Raw genomic sequence first — 13,551 nt, forward strand, 5'->3', positions numbered from 1 at the left:
TTCATGAATACATATATAGATGTATGTATTTCTGTGTATATGTACATTTCTTTGTAAATGTTACATTTAAAAAGTAGATTCAAATAACCCTAATTTAATTTTAAAAAATTTTAAACACAAGGAAAATGTTTTCCTTTATATCGTCCTTATCACTATGACAACTAAATGGGTTTGGTGCAATTCTGTCTTATCCTAATTAAGAACATGGCCCTGCAACACGGTATTCTGTTAATATTAAATGAAAATGTGTGAATTATCTAGTTTTAATTAGACTGCTGCATTTATGGCTTTCTGTTGTGAGCAAATGCTGTTTAGTATATAAAATATAAATTGAGATTTGTTTCTTAAGAATTAGATGAATGTAGGGGAAATCAAGGGGAACCCACACTGCTTGAATCACACATCCTTATGTAGAGTCTGTATCCATTCACTTATCTTTTCATCCTTCTATCCAATACTATTGAGCCCCTCCTATTAGCAGTCAATGGAAGGACAAAGAAAAATCTGTCCTTACTAATGAGCTCCCTCTGGTGATAAGATCCACCAAAACAGATAATTATAATATAATATAGTAAGATAAACGTAGTTACAGAAATAAGCCGGGAGTATTTGAGATATAGCAAGAAAGTCCCAACTGGTGGGGAGGAAGGGAAGAGAAACATCTTTCAGGAGGACAATTAATCAATAAATAAACAAATAATGCTTATTTATTTTTTGTTTTGTCAATATCCCTACTCACTTTCCCGCTCCTGTATTATTTTGAGGCAAATAATTTCACCCATGCATATGTCAGTGTGTAGCTCTAAAAGATAAGGGTGCTTGTTTTTAATATAAGTACAATACAATGATCACATCTCAAATATTACCAATAACTTGTCACCACATATGTAATTGGTGTCCAAATCTCCAACTGTCTCATCGTCATGATTTGTTTTACCATTTATGTTTTGTTTGAATTGAAATACACAAATGTTCATTGCTTACAATTTGTTACTTTTAAGTGTTTCCCCTATATCTCTTTTTTCTTTGCCAATTATTTATTGAAGAAGCCTGAGTTTTAAAGAATGAGTGGAGGGTTAGACAAATAAAGGGGAGGGGAGTAAGGAAGGAAATTTAGAGAAATGGGACACCAGGAGAAAAAATGTTGTAGAAACATTGAGACTTTCCTTGATTTTTCTTCCTTCCCTTTCTTCCCCTTCTTTCTTTCTTTTTCTTTTTGATGGAATTTCACTCTTGTTGCCCAGGCTACTGCAATGGCCCCATCTTGGCTCACCGCAACCTCCGAATCCCAGGTTCAAGTCATTCTCCTGCCTCAGCCTCCCAAGTTGCTGGGATTACAGGCACCACACCTGGCTAATTTTGTATTTTTAGTAGATACAGAGTTTCTCCATGTTGGTCAGGCTGGTCTCAAACTCCCGACCTCAGGTGATCTGCCCGCCTTGGCCTCCCAAAGTGCTGGGATTACAGGTGTGAGCCACCATGCCCAGCCTCCTTGATTTTCTTAAACATGCAAACTCTGTGAGCATACTTACTTATTTTGGGAACATTGCTCAGTGTACTAACAATACTCTTCTCTATAAATCTAGTAAATTCCTGTATCATCTTCTAGCTTAGCTTCAGAAATTCTTCCCCACTTTTCTCTCATGTTGTCTCCATCCTCCTTTGAAGAATGTATCAGCTGGCATTTATCAACCAGTATTTTTGGTGTGTTTGCGTTGAGGCATCATGTGAGATGCTAGGCATATAGGGATGAATGAAATCAAATCCCTGCCTTCAAGAAACTCTCAGGCCGGGTGTGGTGGCTCACACCTGTAATCCCAGCACCTTGTGAGGCCGAGGCGGGTGCACACGAGGTTAGGAGTGCGAGACCAGCTTGACCAAGATGGTGAAACCCGTCTCTACTAAAAATACAAAAAAAATTAGTCAGGTGTGGTGGCACACACCTGTAATCCCAGTTACTTGGGAGGCTGAGGCAGGAGAATCGCTTGAACCCAGGAGGTGGAGGTTGCAGTGAGCTGCACACCACTGCACTCCAGCCTGGGCGACAGAGCAAGACTCCGTCAAACAAAACAAAACAAAACAAAACAAAACAAAACAAATCTCTCTGTGAGGTATTTTAGTAATAAATGAGGCAATGCCTATGATGCCTACGTTTTGGCCTAAAAACATATATTTTTCCAAATAATTTTTAGTCATGACAAACATATGCTCATTGTTGTGCAAGGCATAACTGGAGAGTTTTCAAAAAAAGGGATATTTGCCATGGAATCATTAATAGGCTTCCTCTTTCAGTTTCCATTTAAAGATGGAAAGCAACACTTTGTCAATAGGCTAATCATTTTGACTGTGTGTTTTATTGCTTTTTCTAATGTCCTATGTTATGAAAAGGTCATGAGAAGACTAATGTTGGAAGATCAGATTATCACATTATAATGATTTTAGCTAGTACCCTATGGCTCACATTTTACTCTTTATGCTGCTAGTGGGGCAACTGAAGGAAGCAAGATAATAACGCATTATCATGTAATATTTTAAAATGATGTTGTTGATGATGGAAGACCCACTAGCACTTTTTTATTCAATTAAGGGGCTGCCAGTATTGCCTTGGGTTTGTTATTGGCCTATACAAGTAGAAAGATACATCTTCATATTCAAGCACCTAATACAGTGTCTTGCACATTGTGGGAAATGGTGGGTATCACATGTGCTGTCCTGCTACTTTCCAACTAGGTGACCAAGCATCATTTTCTCCTCTATTTTTATAGTGCTACTGTGAGAAGTAAATGAGATAACATGTATTCAGTGCTTTGCACACAGCAGCAGTAAACAGAGAATTTTGTTATTATTTGTTAAGTAAATGAATTTTTAAAATTGTACATTCTGCCATTGTCTTTTACTCCTTTACCTCTGCCCTATCCAAATCCCTGACCTGTCTTTCCAGACAACCTCAAATATCTCCTTTACCCACTTTTTAAAAACGCATAAAGGGCAGTCTTAAACATCTTAATACTTAGTTACACATTGTTCCTGTGTCTAAATGTTATTCTCCCCAATTGTAGCCATAAGTTCTTTAAAAATAAGATGAGTGTTACATAGAAGTGATGTCAAAATATTTATAGCTAGCTGTGCCAGGTATTAATGCTTTAGTTGCTCAAGCATGGAGATGTGTGAGAGTCCTAGGGAAGGGATTCAGGGGTTCCAGTTTGAAGCAGCTTGGAGAGGAGCACTCAAAGAGCCCAGGGTAGAAGCTATTTACTAACAAGAAAATATTTCAATATTTTAAGAAGCAGAAGCACTGCCTGCAGCCAGAATATTAGCGCTGGCATTTTTGATACTTCTTTGGCATCCTCTATTTGTCAGGAACTCAACACACTTACTGATAAGGTAAGAAATTCATCCAAGGAACAGTTTCTCTATTTGTACAAGGAAGCTACAAAACAAGACAAAGAAGATTTTATCTGGTTTGTGCTATGGGGAAGTGAAGTTATGCCATGGTAATAATGGTACCTTTTAATGCTTATGTGACATATGTGCTTTTAAATAAACATTATCTGTCACCCTTCCACTATTTTTAGTTGCTTCTTTCTCTGCACTGGAGTACTGTCTAATCTGAAGAGGAAGAAGCCAGTGCCCTGGAAGCATTTCCTACCTGGTCACTGCACCCTTCTCTGACTCAAGCATGTTTTCTGAGTTAAAACAGAAGTCTTGGGCTCTTCACTGACACAGCTGGGTTGGGAGCACTTACCCATGCCTGGATACAGATTTTCTGAACAGATTTTATACACCAGAAGCAAGGGGCAAGAGGAAATATACTTTGATTCTGTTTATTGCTATTATTTTCTGTTCTTTGGAATGAAGCTAGATAGACAAATGAATATTTTAGGAGCATACCCACCAGGTAGGTGGACTGACAGCACTGAGACAAGCTTCATGAGTGAAATAAGAATGTTTAATCATTGCATTTGGATGACAGAAAATTGTGAACTGTATGAGCATGCTTGTGATAGAAAGTAAATAATGGTTTTGTCACTTCCTCTTCTATGCTGTAAAAGTGGAAAAACAATCCAAAGTGTAGTTAATTAAATTTGGAGTCAGGAATTTTAGTGGAAAACTATTACCAAGCCCATTAAGTACAATCTTAATGAAGGAAGTATTCTACTTCCTCAGTGGAAAGAAATGATGATTACTGCCAAAGGCTGAAGAACTTATGAATTATATAAACTTTGAATTATCCAGAAATCAGAGTGACGTCTAATTTTTCTTTGAAGCATTGAAATTTTGTTGAGAAATTTTTACTCTATGTCTCATTTCCAAAGTGACATAGCAAACACACGTACCAAAATATATTCTTATTTGTCTTATCATATTTTTTAGCATTACAAACATCATGATATCAAAATCCAAATACACTTGAGTTATTGTATAAGTCATTAATCTTCTCTGAGCAGGTTTAATTAGAAGTAAAAAGGAGAAGAAGAAGATGATGATTTTGTTCAAAATACTATAATTCTTGAGCCTGGTAACATACATTTTAAAGTTCACATTGATTGACTCCAGATCTGTATCCACATTGTAAAGAATCAGAACATTTGACTGTGGTTTAGCTTAGAACTCAATGGTCATTATTTAACAACAAATTTTGGTGAGACTGATACTCTAGATTTTCTGTTCGTTATTCTACTGGGCACAGGGCTTCTGGCTGTCTGGTGATTTCTGCAGTAGTGCCAATGTAAAGATAGGCAGTGAGTTGAACAATTACTTCATTAGCTTTTGTGGCAAAGAGCATTTTTCTCTACCTCAAAGCCTTTCCTTCTTTCTTCTCCCCTGGCAAACTCCTACTCTTCCTGGAAACCAGTTTAGGGACATGCACCATCAAATGCTTCGCCTTCATTCCATTATGTTATGTACTAACTCTAGTAGATATTTGTACATTATGTATTGTACATTTCACAAGTTATAGATGGCTGCTGGATTCTTTTCCAGCATCCTACCCCACCACCATCCCATCCTAACAGCCAACAGCTGCCAAATTTCAGTTAAGGACTCATAATGTCCTGGGGAGACTGTCTTTATCCTATTTAAGCTTTAGAATGGGGCTGGAGATTTGGTCTCATGTTCAGGGGTGGATAGAAGCCAGTCTCTTCAAAGTGAATTCTAGCAATCATTGTCAGGATCTCTTTCTAGCCGGATGTGACTATGAAAACAAGTTGTCTAGGAGCCACTGGCAACTGTCCTGAGGCCATGAGGGCAATTAGTCTTGGTATGAAGCTAACACAAAGACAGGCAGTGTGGCAGGACCAAAAGGGATTTCTTGACAACATTGTGAGCTGAGCTACAGGACCAGACCTCTTGAAGCTGACTTTACTGATGTACTTTTAAGTTACCATCACCAATGTGAGTATATATTCCCTTTGTTGAGCAAGTCAGTTTGAGTAACCAGTTTAACCCTGTATTTTCAGATTGGGTGAGCACTTAATGTAGGCATACTATGTGTTAAGTATTTACTGTGCCAGATACTTCATATGGATGACAGCATAGCTTATACCAGGAAATAAAGTTATCTCATTTACATCTTCCCAACCGCCTTGTGAGACAGGAATTGCTATACCTGCTTTATAGTGAAGGAAAGCAAGGTTGCAAGGTTTAGTAGTGGGGAACACTTCTAACAATGCATTCTGCCTTTCCTCCTAGAAAACTACTTTGTTTTGCAAGCTTGACACTACTTACAATGGAAAGCAGCCTTGTCTGTTACTGTCATGGCTGAGAAGGAATCACACTTGCAACTATGGGCTCATTTATCCATGTCTCTTGGATTATAAATTCCTTGAGTTCAGGGATTAAAGTATTTCATCTTTGTTATCTCATCACCCAGCAGAACACTTGGCACATGGTCCATGCTTAATAAATAACTAATAATAGACAAATAAACTAGAAAACAACCTAACAAAGCAAGATAATCTGGATTATTCTGACCAGAACACATGGCTTTCCCAAGTATTTTGCATTTTAGTTTTTTATATTTGGCTTGACTCTTTCAGAGTTAGATGTTCACAATATACTAACAGCTATTTTCTCCTCTAATTTCCTAAAAGTGTGTTTTCCCTTTTCTTATGATTCTGTGAATGATTCATGTTTATTAAAAGTTCAAATGATAAATAAAACATAAAGAAGAAACTAAAAATAAAATGGAGATACTACCACCAAAGGCATGCTTTGTCTTGCTTTTGTTTGCTTGTTATCTCTTTGCACCATCTCTACTACCAACTCTTCTAGGCAAAATAAATATGGCACCCATTAGTCTTCACAGAGTCATCAATTTAACCACTGTATTTTCAGATTGGGTGAACACTTAATGTAGGCATACTATGCATTAAGTATTTACTGTGCCAGATACTTTAATATGGATGAGAGCATAGCTAATACTGGGAAATAAAGTTATCTCATTTACATCTTCCCAACTGTCCTGTGAGACAGGAATTGCTATACTTGCTTTATAGCTAAGGAATGCAAACATGCAAGGTTTAATAGTAGGGAATACTTTCAACAATGCATTCTGTCTTCCCACCTAGAAAACTACTTTGTGAAAATAATACTAAAAGAAACACAAATAAAAGGAAAAAAATCATTCATGTTAATTGCATAATAGCTTTCATTTCATTAAAAAACAAAAACAAAATCCCCCAAACCTCAAAGTTCTTAATAATCACAAAGATTTGTTGCTTAGAACTCCTGGCTGTTAATTTTCCTTAGGAGTGTCTTTGTCTCCAACATGACATAAGATGAAAAGGAACTATTGGGAGAATGATGCACTAAACAGAAGGGGCTATAGTAATGGCATAAGGCCACACAAAGTCATTGATAGCCATCTCTGCTTTGATTTGACTCTTCCTACAGGGGGAACCTCCCCTGTGCGACAGGGTTCCACTTGGATCATTCAGGCAGCCTTCTATTAGTCCTCTGCCCTAAGTGTTACAATTGTGATTTAAAACTAGAGATAAGGAAAGGACACCTGAAATTAGCTAGGGTCTCTCCAAGCAACTGTTTCCAAGTGCCCTAAAAGACACATGGCAGACAGTTTTAATCCAGCCAGTCCTAAAATTGTTTTCCAAAGTAAGGCTATGCCTCTGAACTAGAAAAGCCAATGTCTTTCCTTGAAGCTGAGATCGTCACAGTTTTGACCATTTCCTTCTTCAAATGATTTCTTTTGGGTTAATCGAGGAAAAAAGTCAAAAGCAAAAGCATACAAAATCCCCAGAAAACCAACCCACTGGAATTTTAGTTTACTACTCTGAATTATAAGTAAATGTTCTGCAACTCAAGGTAGGCTGACTCATATTTTTGGGACCCAGAACAAGAACATAAGCAGAGACTCCCAGTCCTGGGCTAGCCCTTCTTCTTTTTCATAGTTTCTTCCTGCACCACAAAAGACCTTTCATGCAGATGTGTGGACATCTCAGCTCATCAGTGCAAGCAATGATTAACAGCATCCATCCCTTGCCCTATTTCCTACCCTCATGCAAACAGAAGACTCTTGGTTTCCCCTCAGACTTGGGGGCAGGGGGTTGGGGAGGCACATCATACACCTCTTGAAAGTGAGCTTAGGAATGTTTGGGGAAAAAATTATTGAGTCCTATTTACCCTGAATATGATCCAGAAGGGGGAGAGAGCAAAATCTAAGAGAGCCCATCCTCTTGGCCTACAGCCTTCTCTAAAGCCAGAGATACAGGGAAACTTGCTCAGTTCAAAGGGTGGTACTGATTTAGGGTAACTTTCAGAGCTTGCCTTGAATTTGGTAGATTTACGACCTTTTTATGTTTCATTTTTTATACCAAATTTTATACTTCGATAAGAATAGGAAAGATGGCTCAGGAGAATGTGATCTTAACTGGCATAGACCAAAAGTGGGAGCAAGGAAATCCCCAACTTCATTTTTAAAATATTCCCTAAACTCTGAGAGGGATTAAACATATGAGGAGAGGAATCAAAGCAGATATGGGGCCAAGATCCCAAAATGGAAGTGTGAAGAGCTGGGCAAACTCTATTGCATGCTTCCAACATGTTGGTCACCATGTGGATCCTGAAATCAGACAGGCGTGGGTTTAAATCCTAGCACTGCTATATGCCAATTTACATTAGTAGTATATTTAAACAAAATTTTCTTTATCAGTTCCTCATTTGATAATGGAAAGCAAAATAGGATCTACCTGGTAGGGTAGTGATGAAGGTTAAATGAGAAAATGCATGTAAAATCATTAGCATAGTGCCTGGGACATCATAAACTATATTTACTAGTATTGTCAGGTATTTTAATACAACATCAGGGCTGGAATTATGGCCTAGTTGTTATTTGGCAAATAATGTACAAATCTATGATGTGTTATTTGGCATCAGTTTATTTCCATGTTCTCTATTGGAAATAAAATGTATTCTTTAAATAATTATGTAAGGACTTTGGATACTATTCTAGGAATTAGTTAAAAGTGAACAGAAAGGTAATAACTCTGTCTTTACTAGGATTCCAAAATAAAAACAAAAACACAAAATGATCTAGTTATAAGAAGTATATCTTGTTAATTTGAAAAATTGTATAATCTTCCTGTTTACCATGCAAATTTCTTTCAAAATCAACATCTATCAAAATGAGTTAATATATTTGACAAAATACAATTTACAACAATGACTACCTTTCACTGGACATTGCTTTGTGCTAAACAGTATACTATTGGCTTTACCTATATCATCAATTTGGTTAATTCTCCTAATTTTCCCCTCCTCCATTTTACAGAGAAAGAGCGTGAGGTGCAGACAATAATACTTGGTTGGGGACACAAAACCCTTCCCCTTTCCATTTACACCTTGCTGAGCCAGGTCTTTGAACAGCACTTTTAAACCTGTCCTTTTTGCCACCTTCCCTACACTCTCAAAGGAAATTATATGTATCACGTAGGCAAAATTAACATTTGCCTCTTTAGCTTTTAATCCTGGTTTGAGAGACATGGTTTTGTGTGTATATGCCCTGTAAGAGGGTTCTTGTCACAGTTTATATTTGTCTTGCTGTAAATTTAATTGGGGATAACTCATATTAAATTTTCTTTTGTTGCTATAAATAGAGTTTATCATGGGTTGGTGGAGAAAAAGGAAAAACCACTGCCAAATGAGAAGAAGTTCAGTTTTTGAGACTGGTACATAGGTTTATTTTTCCATAAAACCACACTGAATCAAAACCCAGATACTGCTGTAAAATAAACCATGGAGTCTGGCATGTAATTTTTAAAAATTTAATGTAGAGTACAGCTCAAAGGTACTTTACAACAAATACAACTACATTATTCTTGGCATTAAGATATATTAACACTTTTAGGACCCTTCAGCTGTGTGACCTAAGCTTTACAAAATGTCATGGGCTGGCTGGAGCATCAAACACAGATGTTCATTTGTATCTGTGATGATTTGCTGAATTTCCTATCTTAATCATTATTGCTCTATCCATAAGCTTTGAGCCAAACATAAGACATTTTACAGACCCCTTGTGGGGCAGCCGCTTGTGGATTAGAAACCAAGTCTCAGGTTACACACCCCTAAGTGCCAACCATAATACATCACTCCTCTGCTCTTTAAGCAGAACTTATTCAGAGAAATGGAAAATATGGAAAAGCTATTTATGGACAAAAGAAGCATGTACAAAAAAAGTGTTCCTGAAAAAATATATATTCCATATTCTAAATCTGCCAAGTTTTTGGTATATTCAGAAAGTATACTAAGAAAGGAGAAATAACTTCATTGGAAGTGTGCTGGTGCCGATAACCAAAATATTTATGCAAAAAATAAAGCAAAGAGTAAGCTAAGTCTTTGGCGAAAAAAATGCATACTTTTTTTTCAAAGAGATGCTAAAATGAGTTGCTTTCTTTGAGGTTAAAGAGGACATTTGTTAAATCTACAGATTCTACATGTAAAGAGAAATTACAATAGTGTGCAGGTAAACACTTTGGACAAACAGTTATGGGTTTAGAAGACAGTAGCTACTTGCCAGTGAAATAAAGCGAATGTCAACAAGCCAGACACACTTGAAACATTTGAAAAAAATGTCCTTGTTACTCCTCTCCATATATAATATGCCATATGACACCACAGTTAAATCTGCTATTGCAAAAAAAGTACGTCAAGCTGTTGGTTTCCATGAGATTTGGACAGAGGCAAAACAACACAGCAGAGAGTCTAAGAAGGTACAGCGTTCACTTCTCTTTCCTTCTGAAGAGGAAATGACTTCCTATAGTTAGCTGACCAGGAGTTAGTACACATCCTGCCTGAAGCTAGGACCTGGAGCAAGGACCCGCAGCACACCCAGATGAGACAGAAATGCAGCTTCAGGTAAATGTTAATGGTGACAATGAAACTAGAGAAAATAGCCAGCCACAAGTCATGCAAATACAGCAGTCATGCCTTCTGCATTTGTCCGTCCTGCGGGTACATCGTACAGCTCTTTCCATAACGATCTAGTCTTTTCTTTCACTCCCTCTCCCACATCATCAACAGGCATGCCAAATGCAAATCCCATTGGATTCTGATCCCATCCCGGCAAAACGCAGGACTACCACCATACTGAGTTTCACAATAATCGCCACAATGCCAATTATTCACAGCCCCTCAGTTCTGTTCACACAAAAGATTGCAATTTGAATCTTGCCTTGCACAGGTTCAGCTCGGTTGGAGCCGGTTACCAGGCAAACGGTCTGTTTTAAGATTTGCCGATTGCTGAGGAGAGTGAATTAGGGGGGTGGGGATGGACAAACCACCCTGTACATACCTCCTTTTGGCAGCTAAGAAAAACAATTTCGTGACAAAGAGACTTGTTCTTTTCAAAGCTCACCCAACAAATGAAACTGATAGAATGAAACCTGAGAAACTTTAGCAACCAAAGAAAGCAGCCTTCCAAGGATCAAGGTGAATAATTGATTCATCGGGTTTTCTTTCATCTTTTAAGCTATTTTGCTCGTTAAAAGGAAATTGTGGAATTTGTCAGGAGCCCAAGCACTGACACACACTTCTGACAGCAAGTGCATATTCCAAACTACGGGTAGGTTTGCCAAGCTTATTCAACAACAACGATTAGCTGCAAAGCCAGGGAACTTACCGAGCACAAAATTATTGGAACAAAGCAGGGAGGAGGCAGGAGGCACCAAAGGCAGCTTCTCCGTCTCCTTGGTGCCAGGTTCTCCTGTCTGCTGTCCGGTTCACACTTGCCTTTATAACTAAGACTCCGACAGAACTCACTAGCGGAACCTGATGAATTATAAAACAGCCCCTCCTAGATTCTCATATTTTACATCACAGGGGGTGACCATGCAGCATTCTCGCTCACTGGGTACATATATTTCCTTGTAACTCATCCTGATAAATACATCAGCCTTAGAAGCAGTGACAGTAATTGGTGTTTGGGATGTACCACTATTAACCAATAAGATGCTTTCCCACCATCAGTACTGCACCCCCATCCTCTGCTTGTGTTCCCCTACACCTTGTTAAGGTGGATCCACCCAACTCAGTGAGGGGTAGGCAAAGACAACAAAATGTGGAAAAAGCCCCTGCACCAATGCACATACAGCAAGGCGTATTACTCAGGGTTAATGCTCATAATAGTAAGGATCAACTCCTACATTTGCATAGCCTGTCACAGTCTACCAAATACTTTCACTCTCACTGCCTCTCTCAGTGACTAAAGAAGGTATCAGGAGTGCTACAGTACAGATGAGCACCAGAGATCAGAGAGGCTAAGTGACTTTGTTTGGTATTCACTGAATTTAGGGAATACAAGGAGTCCTAGAGATTAGGGAGTCCAACCTCCTTACTGTGCAGATAAGGAACCCCTGGCAAGAAAGATAAAGTGACTTGCCCAGGTCACACAAAGTGTGATTTGAGCTTGAACCCAAACCCAGGTCTTCTGATGGCAAAGTACAGTGCCTTTCTATTCTACCATGCTGCCTCTGGAGCACGAAAGCCCAGCAAATGAGAAGACTGGAAATCATAAACAGTACTGTTGACCAAAAATCATTAACGGGCTGGCTTCATGGAGAGCAGTGCCTGAGCTTTTTGTTTCCTCCCTGAAAAGGTCAGTATAACCTTTTTAGGTTCATTGAATAACAGCACTGGAAAACATGTTTTGGATAATAATAGCTAATAACTATTGAACACATTTTAGGTGCCATGTAGTATTCTAAATGCTTAGCATGTATTGACTCACTTAATCTTCAAAATGTCCCTGTGAGGTAAGTACTATCATGAGCAACGTATCTCAGAAAGAAGCTGAGATTCAGGGAGGTTAACTAATCCACGTAGGATCATACATCTGTTAAGTGGCAGAGCTCTAATGGACTCCAGGCAACTTAGTTTCACAGCCCAGACTCATATATTATCTGGCCCCAAGCAGTGTTTTACACTAAACTGCTAGAGGCAGATGAACAATGAGAGCAGATTGATTTAATATGGCCTTTAGTAGAAAGGATAAAAAGATAATAAGTTTTGGAATTCAACAGAATTGTGTTTAACTGTCTTTGCCACTAATTTACTATAACATGGATTGTTTTATCTGTAAAATGGGTATATTAAAACCTACATCACAAGACTAAATGGAGAATATCAAGAAAATAATACAATGCCTAGTTTATAATGTGTACCCCCAAATGGTTCTCATTCCTACCGTATTTCCTTTGACAAAATGAATTTCCGCCACACCTTCTCCCTAAACTACCTTTTAAGATGTGAATTTTACTGTGCTAAGGAGTCTTCTAACCTGCCAGCCAGTGAAGGGGGAAAAGTCCTAAAGAGACCTAATATCTCTCTACCAGAGATGGGCTTTCTATCAGAGAATGAAGGGCCCAGGGCTCTGTGCTGGGCTGCCGGCCCAGCTCGCTAGCTTCTCTCTGCTTTACTTCCACCATTACTCAAATAAACTCGTCAGCCCAAGAAAGCAAATTTACAACATGTCTGCTATCCACTGTGAGACCATCTTGGCTTCTCTTACCCTTTTCAAACAAGCTCCCACCACAAAACCCATGAAAACAATGAACTTTTGCATGTAACCATACACTTACAGCCACTAAGTCACAGTGTGCCAAGCAGGAAGACAGGTATTTCTGTCTTGAACGTTCCACTGCTAACTCCTACTGTAAGTCAGTATAGCCTAGTATTCGGCCACTGGTGAGGTCTCTATCAGATGAGCTCCTCCCTATCAAAAACTGCTATCTTCAAGGTATGCAGTCAGCATTCCTTGAGAGACATCAGAAGTAACCCTCTGTGAGACAAGGCGATGCTGTCATGTTGCAGGATATGCAGGTTTAGACATGAGAGATTTTCTTAGCTCCATGTTTCCAGAAAATAACTCTGTGGCCAACTTAATTTGCTCACATATAGTCTGTTCTCTCCTTGTTTAGTTTTTCCTCTGAGCATCTTACTAGAGGGTCTGGAATATGCATGGATGAGATGCCCTCTTTCCTGACCATACTTAATAGTAGGTACTATAGGAGCAGAGGTAAGAAATATAATTGGAGCTAAGGG

General features: G+C 38.6%; 2 protein-coding genes across 29 annotated transcripts in view; both read right to left on the bottom strand.

Annotated features, from left to right (window-relative positions):
• CCDC90B (coiled-coil domain containing 90B) overlaps positions 1-13,551 on the bottom strand; it is a 695,243-nt gene that overhangs the window by 409,470 nt on the left and 272,222 nt on the right. The gene's annotated exons all lie outside the window — the stretch shown is intronic.
• Positions 1-13,551, bottom strand: part of DLG2 (discs large MAGUK scaffold protein 2) — a 2,230,265-nt gene that overhangs the window by 213,602 nt on the left and 2,003,112 nt on the right. Inside the window, exon 1 of one of the 28 annotated variants that reach the window (XM_050755821.1) lies at positions 11,132-11,230. The exons of the other annotated variants lie outside the window; for them this stretch is intronic. The gene's annotated coding sequence lies outside the window, so the exon portion shown is untranslated. Of the gene's footprint in view, positions 1-11,131; positions 11,231-13,551 lie in introns of those variants that run through there. 28 annotated transcript variants of the gene reach the window in all.

This window comes from Macaca thibetana, chromosome 14, assembly GCF_024542745.1.
Source record: "Macaca thibetana thibetana isolate TM-01 chromosome 14, ASM2454274v1, whole genome shotgun sequence".
In the NCBI taxonomy this organism is placed as follows: Eukaryota; Metazoa; Chordata; class Mammalia; order Primates; family Cercopithecidae; genus Macaca; species Macaca thibetana.